The following is a 15,000-nucleotide window of genomic DNA, read 5'->3' as shown; positions in this document are numbered from 1 at the left end:
CTGCACCAGGCACAAATCTATAATCCTCTTTATGGAGACTCACAGACTCTTATGGGAATTCTGCGTGTGTGTGTGTGTGTGTGAAATCTCTTTGTTCTCATGCAGGAATATTTCCCTGCAGCTCTCGGGATAATCAGTGATAAGTTGCATGATGGCTTATTTCAGGATTCAATTTGAGAGCGAGGGATATTTCTCAGCGCGGTGCGTTCATAGGCTGCAGGAATAACGAGCGGTAATGAGACAAACTTTATAATGTGACCCATGATTTCCCATCACTGATACTGTAGTGATAAACACACACGTGCACTGAGAGGAGTGTTAGTGTTGAACAGCTGGTGCTTACATGCACCCAACATTTGAATCTTCCTGGAGCAGTCGTCTCTGATGAGGATGAATGTGAGCATCGGACATGTTTTCTGCTAATTGGATAAATACATTGAATTGATTCAGTGAGTCGGTGTGTGTCTGACTCCCGGTGTGTGAAGCTACACATGTGAAGGTAAAGCACGTTAGTGTGCAAACCGTTAAAATGCATGCTTTGTCTTGAGAATCTGTGACTTTTCCTTTTGGCCCAATAGCTTCCTCCTCCTCCTCCTCCTGGTGTTGTAAGCAGTGATTTATACGAGGGCTTACTGGAACAAGGATGTAGCCAATAGGTGTGACACCTCACCCCTCACTTATGTCACACCTCCTGTGATTGATCAACACACACACACACACACACACACACACACACACACACACACACACACACACACACACACACACACACACACACACACACACACACACACACACACACACACACACACACACATACAAACAAACTCAATTAGTGTGTTTTGTTTCTGCAGACAAAGGGTTTTATTGTGTGTGTGTGTGTGTGTGTGTGTGTGTGTGTGTGTGTGTGTGTGTGTGTGTGTGTGTGTGTGTGTGTGTGTGTGTGTGTGTGTGTGTGTGTGTGTGTGTGTGTGTGTGTGTGTGTGATGAGTATAGAGACATGGAGCTTTATTTTGAAAAGCTTCCCCTGCACAAGCATCCTCTAATATGTTGAATGATATTGTATTAATGTGTCTGCAGGCTTTAGATCCAGCTCATTATGAAGCTGTGGGATTTAAATCCTCTCGGCTGGAAATACTCTGAAACGTCTCCTCATTATTGGGACGTCTGGCATCAGAGCGGTGAAATTAAAATGACAGTATTAATATGTTACTGTAGGTACGAGACATGACAGAAATTCATTCACCAAACATTTTGTTAATGGGTAAAATAAAGGCCAATACCTGCTGTTACACCTGTGTGTCATCACTGCTCTGCGCTCTGATTGGCTGATTCCTGCCTGCTGGCGTCACTTCAGTTACTTTACTGCCTCTGTTTCTGTTCAATGGCCTTCACACAGAAAGGTCAGCACTGCCCAGCTGCTCAGAATGTGTGTGTGTGTGTGTGTGTGTGTGTGTGTGTGTGTGCGTTGCGTGCGTGCGTGCGTGCGTGCGTCTGGCGCGATCTCCCCTGGGGGATGCTGTAAATCATACAGTGAGGTTTTTATTAGCAACCCACCTCCTCCAGCAGCCCTGCTTCCATCTCACATACACACACACACACACACACACACACACACACACACACACACACACACACACACACACACACACATACACACACACACACACACACACACACACACACACACACATACACACACACACACACACACACAGGGATGAGGTGATGTCATGTCTAAAACCTAAAGAGACATACTTGTATTGCCTATGACAGCATGCATACTGATGAACTGTGTGTGTGTGTGTGTGTGTGTGTGTGTGTTTCCACAGGGACCATCACACCTGCTCCTGCTGCCCTGAACTGTAAGTGTGTTTTCTCCTTCTGCTGCTCATGTGGACATTGCTTCCCTCAGTGATCAGGACTCCTTCCTGCTCTCTGGAAATACTGCAGCTGATTTCTAAATGAACGTTTGGGTCGAGTGCTGATTGGATTTAAGGGTCTTTGTTTCACTGAGCAGCTGATGTTGGCTTGTGTTGTTTTTATGTTAGTATTCCAGGAGCTTTAAATCAGTAATACCGAAACTCAATAGTTTGTGTTGTTTGGAAGTGTTGGTTCAGTTCTCTGTAGCAGCTCAGGCCTGTACTGTGAGTCAAGCCAGGGTTTCTCATTCTGGCTGTGAGCCAATCACATGGAAGGGGCGGGGTTAGCAACATTTGACCAATCACAACAAGCGTACTAACGGTTTCATAGTTCGCGAATGAAGCGTAAACTCCAATATGAGACAAATATGAAGAAGTTTACTTTAAAGATGCATGATTTAACCCCTAATCCAGAATAAAAGCCTCAGCTGCAGGGCGCCTTCCTTATGCCTCCTCGCCTCCTCTCTTTTAATGTCTCCTTAGTCTCCAACACATCTTGATGTCTCAGCTGGAGGAAGCGGAGGAGGCGGTGATGGATGTTGTGTTGCCGTGGCGCTGCCCTGAGTTACCGTGGTGATCAGGAGCAGAGACTGCTGCTCGGTGGCACTTCATCATCGAAGGGTGGGGGGAGGGGGAAACCCAATGTGAAGAAGAGAAGGAACAGTTGGATAGGAAGGAGGAAACCTAACTAAAGGTGGCTAATGTTGGGCTATAAAGGAACTACAGCACGGTCACATGACTTCACCTCACCACCGCTAAGCTAAAGGTGGCTAACGTTGGGCTATAAAGGAACTACAGCACGGTCACATGACTTCACGTCACCACCGCTAAGCTAAAGGAGGCTAATGTTGGGCTGTAAAGGAACTACAGCACGGTCACATGACTTCACGTCACCACCGCTAAGCTAAAGGTGGCTAACGTTGGGCTATAAAGGAACTACAACACGGTCACATGACTTCACGTCACCACCGCTAAGCTAAAGGAGGCTAATGTTGGGCTATAAAGGAACTACAGCACGGTCACATGACTTCACGTCACCACCGCTAAGCTAAAGGAGGCTAATGTTGGGCTATAAAGGAACTACAGCACGGTCACATGACTTCACGTCACCACCGCTAAGCTAAAGGAGGCTAATGTTGGGCTATAGAGGAACTACAGCACGGTCACATGACTTCACGTCACCACCGCTAAGCTAAAGGAGGCTAATGTTGGGCTATAAAGGAACTACAGCACGGTCACATGACTTCACGTCACCACCGCTAAGCTAAAGGAGGCTAATGTTGGGCTATAAAAGAACTACAGCACGGTCACATGACTTCACGTCAGGAAGTGAATATCATGTCATGGTTTTTCAGTGTGATAATAAATTGTTGGTGATCTTAGGGTTTTGGTGAATCGTTTCTGTCTCTTTCCCTCTCTGCGGTCGCCGACTTCATGTCTAGGCCAGCTACTGCCATCCAACCACACACACACACACACACACACACACACACACACACACACACACACACACACACACACACACACACACACACACACACACACACACACCACCCTCTGAGGAAAAACAGATCGATGCTGGTTGAGCTGCCGAGACTCTCAGGTCTTCATACTGTGTCAGCTCTGCAGATACACAGTACATCCAGTATCAGTGGTGTTAAAGTACCAGTACTGCAGTGGGATACTCCATACTGAGTAAAGGTCAAATAAATGAAGTAGCATAATATATGCTTAAATTAAATTAAATACAATAAAATAAGACAAAAAAATCACTGAAGTTAAATGGAAAAAATGGATGAATTGGAATAACATCTAGAAATGAAATGTAGGACCCCGTCAAGTCAACCTTCGCCATAAGCTAAAATATCAGCATGTACTAACAGCCAGCGTCACACTTCCACAGAGCAAAGAAAGAGTATGAAGGCTGTGTGTTGGTGCTGCAGAGTGAGAAGTGAATAATTCACCAGCTCAACCTTTACATGTCCTCTGAGGTGTGTGTCCTCCACTGCTGCTACACACACACACACACACACACACACACTCACTCTGTGACACATCTCGGGTTTTAAATCTGTCCTGCAGTCTGTGGAATTCTTTATTCCTGCAGGAGGCGTCGACAGCGTCACATCCAGGAGCGTAGTCATGCAGAAACACAGTGGCCATGTTAGCAAACTGTCAGAAACCTTTACAAGTGTAACGCCTGCGGAAAAATATCTCAGAGCCAAAACACACTTTTTATTTATGACCTGCAGCCACCACGAGAAATGGTAACTCTCAAAGAAACTGCAAACTAAGAAACTCGCATGGAAAATGAGCCTGTTCTCAGAGAAACACAAACTCATTCTGCAAAGAGCTGAACTTTTGGACTAAAAGAAATGTGAGGAGCCTTTAGGACATAGTTTGCAGAGGAGGTGATTGATTTTGAGGAAGCAGGTAAAATATAAAACCCCAGAGATCAAAGTTAAAAGAAAATGACCCAAAGAATCAAAAATGTTCACTGATTTCTGCAGGAAGACATGATTCTGGCAGCTTCTGACTTCAGTTTGAAGCCAACCGTCTCTGTAGTTGTTCTCCTGAAATGTTTTCTGCTCTTATTCTAACAAAGTGATCACATGACTCCTTCTGATGTCACTGCAGATCTGCTGTGAGCTAGCTCGCTAACGTAGCTAACCTTCAGATATCCTGACATACCCTTCCAGTTCTGAGACAGACTCACTCTGAGGCAGAGTCCAGCTTGATGATCCTGAACGTCACCCAGCGCTCCGGTCCCAGCTGTGTGCGTCTCTCTTTAGTGTCCCCTGGTCTCCAGCTGTGTGCGTCTCTCTTTAGTGTCCCCTGGTCTCCAGCTGTGTGCGTCTCTCTTTAGTGTCCCCTGGTCTCCAGCTGTGTGCGTCTCTCTTTAGTATCCCCTGGTCTCCAGCTGTGTGCGTCTCTCTTTAGTGTCCCCTGGTCTCCAGCTGTGTGCGTCTCTCTTTAGTGTCCCCTGGTCTCCAGCTGTGTGCGTCTCTCTTTAGTATCCCCTGGTCTCCAGCTGTGTGCGTCTCTCTTTAGTGTCCCCTGGTCTCCAGCTGTGTGCGTCTCTCTTTAGTGTCCCCTGGTCTCCAGCTGTGTGCGTCTCTCTTTAGTGTCCCCTGGTCTCCAGCTGTGTGCGTCTCTCTTTAGTGTCCCCTGGTCTCCAGCTGTGTGCGTCTCTCTTAGTGTCCCCTGGTCTCCAGCTGTGTGCGTCTCTCTTTAGTGTCCCCTGGTCTCCAGCTGTGTACGTCTCTCTTTAGTGTCCCCTGGTCTCCAGCTCTGTGCGTCTCTCTTAGTGTCCCCTGGTCTCCAGCTGTGTGCGTCTCTCTTTAGTGTCCCCTGGTCTCCAGCTGTGTACGTCTCTCTTTAGTGTCCCCTGGTCTCCAGCTCTGTGCGTCTCTCTTTAGTGTCCCCTGGTCTCCAGCTGTGTGCGTCTCTCTTTAGTGTCCCCTGGTCTCCAGCTGTGTACATCTCTCTTTAGTATCCCCTGGTCTCCAGCTGTGTGAGTCTCTCTTTAGTGTCCCCTGGTCTCCAGCTGTGTGCGTCTCTCTTAGTGTCCCCTGGTCTCCAGCTGTGTGCGTCTCTCTTTAGTGTCCCCTGGTCTCCAGCTGTGTGCGTCTCTCTTTAGTGTCCCCTGGTCTCCAGCTGTGTGCGTCTCTCTTTAGTGTCCCCTGGTCTCCAGCTGTGTGCGTCTCTCTTTAGTGTCCCCTGGTCTCCAGCTGTGTGCGTCTCTCTTAGTGTCCCCTGGTCTCCAGCTGTGTGCGTCTCTCTTTAGTGTCCCCTGGTCTCCAGCTCTGTGCGTCTCTCTTTAGTGTCCCCTGGTCTCCAGCTGTGTGCGTCTCTCTTTAGTGTCCCCTGATCTCCAGCTGTGTGCGTCTCTCTTTAGTGTCCCCTGGTCTCCAGCTGTGTGCGTCTCTCTTTAGTGTCCCCTGGTCTCCAGCTGTGTGCGTTTCTCTTTAGTGTCCCCTGGTCTCCAGCTGTGTGCGTCTCTCTTTAGTGTCCCCTGGTCTCCAGCTGTGTGCGTCTCTCTTTAGTGTCCCCTGGTCTCCAGCTGTGTGCGTCTCTCTTTAGTGTCCCCTGGTCTCCAGCTGTGTGCGTTTCTCTTTAGTGTCCCCTGGTCTCCAGCTGTGTGCGTTTCTCTTTAGTGTCCCCTGGTCTCCAGCTGTGTGCGTCTCTCTTTAGTGTCCCCTGGTCTCCAGCTGTGTGCGTCTCTCTTTAGTGTCCCCTGGTCTCCGCTGTGTTTGGTCTCCGCAGCTTTTAGTAAACTGCTCATGTTTCCTCTGCTGAATGTTCTCTAGATGCTGCATGTGTTGAAGAGCTGCTGCAGATGTTTCTGCATGAGTTCTGATTTGGGGTTTTATATCTGCATCCTTTCTGAAGCTGCAGTTCCTGCTGATCGAAGGGATCTGGGCTGGTGTGGCCTGTTTGCACCTATAGTTCTTTGTACATTTGGGTATTTCTTGCTGTGTTCTGTTCAGTTTGAAATGCACTTTCAGGAGTTTATTTTACCGACTTCGTCTGTTTCTGTCTGTAGATTTCTCCTAAATTCAACAAATGTTAGCATTAGCTTCATTAGCATACGTGAACACTTTAGAAAACCAGTTTCCTGGTGATATCTGCTAACCCCATTCACCTGTCTACACTTAATGATTTTCTGTGTATTGACTCCTCCTTCCAAATATATTTACGTCTCACTGCTTCCTCTCATATCTAGACTGCTGTCACCTCTCTGAATCAACACAATGCTGAAGTGTTGACTCAGACACGTGTTGTGTTGTAGCTCATAAATATATCTGCTTGTTATTCAGACTCTAAGCGGATCGCAGAGGTTTTTATTTTCTGTCACATAATGAAATGAAGCTTCACACCTCCCACCTCTTTGATCAAGTCACAATAAGATCTGTGCACATCGACATCTCAGCTGTGAATGCATCCACAGTCACGCTCCACAGGGTCTGTTACAGGGGAACGTAACGGGGGGGTTTCTCTCCACTAAAGAAGCTTTATCGCGTTTCAATGCTACCTCATACCCCCCCCCCCCACCCACTTCTCTGCCTTTAATTACTGTTGTGAATCAGAGGAGAGGTTGCTGCTCTGTGAACATGCCTCCACGCAACAGTGCTTCCATTAAAATCACATCTCTGAAGACCTGTGTGTGTGTATTCCTGTTTGTCTATCATTGTGAGGATCCCTCCCTGCAGTTTGTGAACAAATATTACAAACTTTAATCAAGTTAAAAATCTATAACTTAGGTTTTAATTAAATCAATTCAAGCAAAAGTCATGCATTTAAGACCTTAAATACATTTAGTAGACTGTACTCTAATGCATGCTATTTCATTAGCTTAGCACAAGTTAGTTTTTAAACATGTGAGAGAGTGAGACCTTCAAAATGAAAGTATGAAGTAGTACCTCAGAATATTGTTGAGCAGTACGTACGTGCTGTGTATTTGGCAGGTTGTTTATTTAGCTGTTGTGATGCAACATTAATATTTATGAGTGTGTATGTGTTCCTGCAGATTCAGCCCAGAATAGCTCCTGTGTGTGTGTGTGTGTGTGTGTGTGTGTGTGTGTGTGTGTGTGTGTGTGTGTGTGTGTGTGTGTGTGTGTGTGTGTGTGTGTGTGTGTGTGTGTGTGTGTGTGTGTGTGTGTGTGTGTGTGTGTGTGCAGTCGGCTGAATACACTTTGTTATTCCTGCGTTTATCCAGAGAGACTCGGAGTGTGTTGGCGGTGATAAGAAGGAAATTCCCCCCCGCTGAGCGCTCTCTCCTCCCAGCTCGTTCTTCAGAAATAAAGCAGCGTTGTGATGAAGCAGTAATCTGTTTTTATTCCTCTTCCCGTCAGAGCTCCTCTGTAGGGACGACAAACTGGACGGAAATTAAGGGGGGACATGTTAGCATTTTAACCCTCCCTTTCAGATTGCAACTACATTTGGGTAAAGAGGACATGTCCTTACTCAAGATAATGCAACCTAAGTCTCCTCTCTGAGTAAAATAAGAGAGGTGAATAAAAACCCAACCTGCGGTTATTAAGAGAGACCTTCTTCAACTAGTTTAACTGACCTCCGACTGGGTTTGGAAATTGGGGTTAATGTGAATTTCATTCACTCCCACCCTCCCTAATATATACACACACACTCACACACACACACACACACACACACACACACACACACACACACACACACACACACACACACACACACACAATTATTCTCACATAATTGTCGGGGTGGAACAAAATGCCAAAGCGTCTGGATCACTCATCAGATTGAACTGCAATCCAACAACTGCAGAGTATGCACATTTCTGTGTGTGTGTGTGTGTGTGTGTGTGTGTGTGTGTGTGTGTGTGTGTGTGTGTGTGTGTGTGTGTGTGTGTGTGTGTGTGTGTGTGTGTGTACGTGTGATGTCTTCGCTGGTTTCAGGCTAAGGTTAGAGTTAATTGTAAAGGCTGCACAGAGTGAAACTGAAGGGACTGTCTATCACCTGGAGTTCTGGTCATCTGGTGCAGTATGTTCTTCCAGTTTAAGGCTTTGCTTCCACACACACACATTTCATTCCCTCCTCCTCCTCCTCTTCCTCCTCCTCCTCCTCCTCCTCTTCCTCCTCTCCTCTCCTCCTCAGAGCGTCTGGATGTTATTTGTATCTGTGAATAGGAACATGGTGTTAAAGCAGGATCTGATTCAGAGCGTCTAACGAGGCAGATGTCCTCAGTGAGCCAAGACCAGTCTACAGAGGATCTGCACCTGTGTGAGTTGTGTGTGAGGTATGTGAGATGTTTATGGAAGAGAGGGGGAGAGGGTCACTGCTCAATATTCAGGAGATACACACTGCCTGGCCAAAAAAAGCCCCCCCTCTAGTATCCGTTGGACCGCCTTCAGCTTCACGGCACGCATTCTCTGTGGCATCGTTTCCCCGAGCTTCTGCAACGTCTCAACATTTATTTCTGTCATTAATTTTGATCTTGTGTTGATGACGGGAGATTCAGACCACTGATCAAAGTCTTCTCCAGCACATCCCAAAGACTCTCAATGGGGTTCAGGTCTGGACTCTGGGGGGGCCGATCCATGTGTGAAGTGATGTCTCATGCTCCCTGAACCACTCTCTCACAGTCTGAGCCCGATGGATCCTGGTCCTTCAGGATATTCAGAGTCAGCTGACCTCATTCTTTGGGTTGCTGAACCTAGACCAGACCAACTGCAGCAGCCCCAGATCATAGCCCTGCCCCCACAGGCTGGGGATCTGTTTTTGGCCGGGCTGTGTATATTGGTATAATAAGCTGAGACTTCGTTTCTGCGGTTGCTGCGATGAACTTTGGAAGTTTTGATATCAGATCTATATCCGGTCTCAGATCTATATCCGGTCTCAATCCGGTCTCAGATCTATATCCGGTCTGAGATCTATATCTGGTCTCAGATCTATATCCGGTCTGAGATCTATATCTGGTCTCAGATCTATATCCGGTCTGAGATCTATATCTGGTCTCAGATCTATATCAGGTCTCAGATCTATCCGGTCCTCCTCCTGCGCTCGGTGAGGAGTTTCTGCCGCTCTGAGTCTCCTCTGATGGTAATGAGACAGGATGTGAACAGACGGCTCCGCCTCACCCCGCTGAGCCTGTCAATCAGCCCACTTAGCGCACACACACACACACACACACACACACACACACACACACACACACACACACACACACACTGGAGTCCATTTATTCTGTAATTCTTCCCCTGCTCTTCTGTATTTAATATGCTTTCATCACCGTCGTGCTGTTCTTGTTGCTGAGCGATTCAACAGATCCTTCTGCTCCACAAACGTGACTCTAAGAGAGAGGGAACAAAGGAAGGTCGACTCTTGGTAGTCCAGGAGCTGCAAACGGCTCTACCTCTCTAGACTCAGCTGATCCTTCCCAGGGACACAGTTAGCATCAGGGCCGGTGACACCAGCAGACTTAACAAACTAATTAAGAAAGCTGACTCTGTCATCGGCATCAAACTGGACCCAGGCTGTGGTGGAGAGGAGTTGGATAACCCCCCCCCCTTCCACCTGGAAGAACAGCGGAGCTCCTTCTCCAACAGACTGCTCCAGCTCCGCTGTCACCAGGACAGGTTCTGGAGAACCTTCCTGCCCTCTGTAGTAACCCTGTACTATAACTCCCCTCTGGCTGCAGGACTCTCTGCTCCACAGCCTCTCTGTGAGCTGGACTCAACGTGCTCTCTGTACCCTGATGTATTTCTCTTTTTGACTCATTTTTATTTTTGGTTCTAATTATTTGTTATGCTTCTTCTTTTTGTATTTCGCTGCTGCAATGAAAACATTTCCCAGTTTGGGATTAATCAAGTATTTCTGATTCTGATTGAGCTGAGCAGAGCTGCTTCACCTCAGCTCCGTGGTACTGCTGATACAGCTGTGTGTCCGATTCTACTCCTCTGGTTCATAACCACAGAGACTCTAACCTGCCCCCCCTCCTGTCAGCTCCATAACTTCACTCTGCTCTGCTGTTGGACATGTCCTTGCTGAGGACACACATACACACACACACACACACACACACACACACACACACACACACACACACACACACACACACATACACACACACACACACACACACACACACACACACACACACACACACACACACACACACACACACACACACACACACAGAGGATGGGGATGGGTGATCTGAAGCCGAGTGGGTAGAGGGGTGTTTGGTTTTGCTGTCACCCTGCATGATATTCACACATTGCTCACCTGGAGACACACACACACACACACACACACACACACACACACACACACACACACACACACACACACACACACACACACACACACACACACACAGTATCATTCCCATCCATCAGGAAACATTAATTATGTTATTCCTGTTCATGTAGGATTGTTCCTCAGCGTGTGGCTCTAATGAACAGCACATCCCATAATAACCCGACTGACCTGCGTAGCTAACTATGCTAGCCTTAGCATTTGTATCTAACGAGCTAATTAGTATTCGTTCAGTATTTTTGATTTTGGTCAGTGTGAAAACTGTCAGGTAGGTGTGTGTGTGTGTGTGTGTGTGTGTGTGTGTGTGTGTGTGTGTGTGTGTGTGTGTGTGTGTGTGTGTGTTGTGTGTGTCCTGCCGAGCGACAGAAGGACAGGAAGTGTTTAAGATGCAGAGAGCGCTCACTGCTGCAGGACTCCCTCTCTTCCTCTCTTTCCTCCCCATCTCTTCCTGTCTTCCTCTCTTTCCTCCCTCTGTTATTCCTCCCCCTCCTTCCTCTTCCTCTCTTTCATGAAGCATTTATTCAGGTTTTATTTTTGCAAATATTCTCAAATTTCTGATACCATGTTTGATGTAAACCTGCCTTCTGTCCCCCCCCCCTCTGACACCATCTGTTCTCTCTGTGTAACTCAGCGCTCACACACACGCACACACACGCACACACACACACACACACACACACACACACACACACACACACACACACACACACACACACACACACACACACACACACACACACACACACACACACACACACACACTGCATGCTAAGTAGCATTGAGCTAACCCTCTGCAGTGTAAATCAGGTGTCAGCTCCTCAGCTAACAGTTCATATGTTGGTTATAATTTAGTCAAACTGCCTTATTTATCTCCTGCTGTTTGGGATGAATGACTGGAAACACGGATAAAGAAAATAGAGAAATAAAACCAATTAAAATTACAAATTATAAATAATGAGCTAAAATTGCCAAAATAAATGTGTCTTTTTCCAGGATTTGACGAACAAAACTGCCCTGAACTCTTATTTACGATTTAAACCCTGTGAACAGTTTCCAGGTGGACTCTGTCTTCACAGCGAGGGTTTCATTTAAATAAAAGATAAATAAAGAGTAATAAATATAATCTGAGTAAACCTGAAGGCAGGAAACCTCCGGACGGACGGACAGTAATGCGTGTTTTGGCCGCCGTTAATCACCGCTTGTCTGCAGCCTTTTCACGGATAATTCCAGCGAGATGATAATTATGAGTCTTTCTGCGGGCCGTAACCTGATGAAGAGATAATCACTGGGGGGGGGGGCGTCTGCAGAAAACAAACACTGAGGGCATCCAGAGGAACGTCTGCATAAATACCTGCCTCATCATCAGGTGTTTTTCAGCAGAGGAACTGGCTGCTGATCACAGGTGTCGGGAAAAGGAAAAGGAAAAGACACACTGGCATTTATTCCTCTACAAAGACTTATTCAAATGGTAAACTGAACTTTTGGCACCACTACTCCCATCCAACCCTAACCCAACTACACATATAATCATTATCACTTCCTGCAGATGTTTCACATTAAAAGCCTGATAAGAGAGAAATGGATTGGGCTTTTATTGTGAAAAATAAAGCCCAATCCACTGATATCTGAATGGTAAACAAAGCTTTTGGCACCATTCATTGCATTCCAATCTATAGAACTTCCTGCAGATGTTTCACAATAAAGGCATGATGGAAACCAGATCCATTTGCTCTTTTTAGGACGGGTCAAGTTGTGAAGGAATGCTCCGTTTGATTCATGACACATGTACTTCCTATCTGTTGACTGGTTGGTTAGTAATGTAGCTTTTGATCTTCAGCACACGTTCCTAGTTTATCCATCAGAGCCTCTCAGAGAGATGCTTAAACCCTCTACAGTATGTTCCCTGCTGCAGCAGTTTATATGCTAAGTGCTGTTCAGATGCTAAATGCTAAAGGCCCTCCTTCCTTCAGAGATGCTCGGGGTCTCGGCTGTTTCTCTGCAGGACGTGCGGCTGATTGGATCCAAGCCGGCCCTTTTGGAGCCTAATGGCGCCACTCTAAAGGCTTTATTAGAAGTAATTTGCTGCTCGGCGCTGACTGATTTCCGGGCCGTGACCCTGTCTCTGCGCTGAAGGCGAACAGGGAGCCGGCCTCAGTGGAGGCGGCAGGCGGCCCCCGCTCCACAGATTAGTCTGTACTCTGTGCGCTCTGAGGGCTCAAACAGGAAGTGACAGAACCAGTGAGCAGAACCAGAGCGACGACTGATGTGACGGCCGTCGCTCTGGACTGATGTGTCGACATCTGAGAGGGAATATATCTGCTGTTTGAGTGAACGTGTCAGCAGGTCAACAGTGTCCAGGTGTTGAAGGTGTCTTTAGGTTCAGGTAGACAAGAGAACATAGAAAAGAAACAGAAGGACATGTTCTACGGGTTACATCTATAATGATAGACAGATAGACCCAGACAAACCAGAATTAAAGAACGACCGCTGCTTGTTCGAAGACAAGGTATAAAAGAGACATATGATGCACGAGACATAGAGAGGATCTAAAGGCCCATATCAAAAATATGGATGTCTATGAGTCACATTAAGCGTGAATCACGTATGTGTCTGCAGGAAGCGGGAAAAGGAACAGAGATACATCAGGGGGATGAATGAGAGAACGTTCAGGAGAAATAAATGATATCTATTGAATCCTCTTCCTCCCAACCCTGAATCTGGATGCTGTCCCGTCTCCCATCGTCTCCATGTCCTCGGTCTCTCCGTCCCCTCAGAGTTTCCATAGAGACACAGGGCCTCTGGAGCTGTACGGAGGTCGTGCATATTCATGATGCATTATAAACAGGTCTGCAGCTGAGTGTGAGAGGAAGAGCAGCATGGCACGCTGATCCAGTACTCCTCCAGAGGAGCACCGGGGTCTGAACGACCTGCAGAAATACTGAGAGGGGATATAGAACACATATCTACATATCTGAAGGTCAGATAGAGCAGCTTCACACCGTTTTATCTGGAGGTTTTAATGGCTAAATATATCATGTGAAGCTCATCCAGAACAGCTGTTAAATCAGATGGACTAAAGTTCCAGTCAAATAGAAGTGAAGAGGCATGCTGAGCAGAAACGGCGGGTTATTGTAGATTTAAAGGAAGGGAATAACGTGAGTCGTTTTAAACAGATTTACTCAGTATTTCTCGCAGATTCAGATCTTTTTATGTTAGAAGAGATATAATGACATCAGTGATGTATATCAGTCTAAATTAGGCCCCGCCCACTTTCCGGTGAACCTCCTGTGTCAGAGCGAAGCAGAAAATAATAGTTCCTTCATGTCTTCATATATTGAACCTCAAACAACAAATAAATCCAGACAAAACCCTGGATTAAATAGTATAGAAGTCTTCCTTTATTCAAAATATTAATATTGTAGGAGTTATAGTCTGGGTATACATCTGACATATCTTCTCCTCTGTGCCATAGAGCTCCACTGTTGTCCAACATCTTCTAAATACACATCAATAACAACATGTTCCTCTATGTTTCTGGCAGTTCAAGTCATATTTACTGTAGAAGTGGTGCAGTGATGGAGGCGGTAAGCAGGACGTGTACATGAAGGCCTTTCCATGAGCAGAAAACCATGCAGAATGTCAGATGTCCCGTGTGTCTCTGGGCGGTGAAGGCACCACGGCGGTGGCATGACAGCGGCTGTATTTTTAGCTTAGCACGCATGAAGGGTGTGAAGTGAAGCAGGAAGTCATGCAGCCTTCATCTGCTGCAGTCAGAATGTGGAGAAGGAAGAGGAGGAGGAGGAGGAGGAGGAGGAGGAGGAGGAGGAGGAGGAGGAGGGATAGAAGGGGGATGAGGGATAGAAGGGGGAGGAGGGGACACCCTCTGTCCTCCGTCAACATTTCTGATGCCGACGGAATTTGTGGAATTTCCCAAAACATGTTTTTGAGAAAGTGAGCGTCTGATTTATGGATTCTCTCTCTCTAAAGACAACAGACTTCCTGAGCATTTGGGAAACACGTGTGTCTGGCTTTAAAGAGCTCAGGCCTGTAGTGGATGTTAGGCTGATTCACACTGGGCCTGTGTGCCATGCGCTTATGCACCTGTTGCAGCGCCTGAACAGAACCAGGTGTGAACACTCTGAGGCAAAAGGAACTGTTGCAGCCCCCGGCCGTGGCGCAACTGGCTGGGGCACCTGCACCGTATGCCGGCGACCCGGGTTCGATTCCCGACTCGTGGTCCTTTCCGGATTCCACCCCGGCTCTCTCTCCCACAGTCCTG

General features: G+C 46.9%; 1 protein-coding gene across 4 annotated transcripts in view; it reads left to right on the top strand.

Moving 5' to 3' along the window:
* enox1 (ecto-NOX disulfide-thiol exchanger 1) overlaps positions 1-15,000 on the top strand; it is a 46,278-nt gene that overhangs the window by 9,632 nt on the left and 21,646 nt on the right. For 3 of the 4 annotated variants that reach the window (XM_063887191.1, XM_063887190.1, XM_063887187.1), the window contains exon 2: positions 1,833-1,865. The exons of the other annotated variant lie outside the window; for it this stretch is intronic. The gene's annotated coding sequence lies outside the window, so the exon portion shown is untranslated. The remainder of the gene's footprint in view (positions 1-1,832; positions 1,866-15,000) is intronic. 4 annotated transcript variants of the gene reach the window in all.

The sequence above is a fragment of the Eleginops maclovinus genome, chromosome 7 (genome assembly GCF_036324505.1).
Source record: "Eleginops maclovinus isolate JMC-PN-2008 ecotype Puerto Natales chromosome 7, JC_Emac_rtc_rv5, whole genome shotgun sequence".
Taxonomy (NCBI): Eukaryota; Metazoa; Chordata; class Actinopteri; order Perciformes; family Eleginopidae; genus Eleginops; species Eleginops maclovinus.
This window is presented reverse-complemented; position numbering and strand designations above follow the sequence as displayed.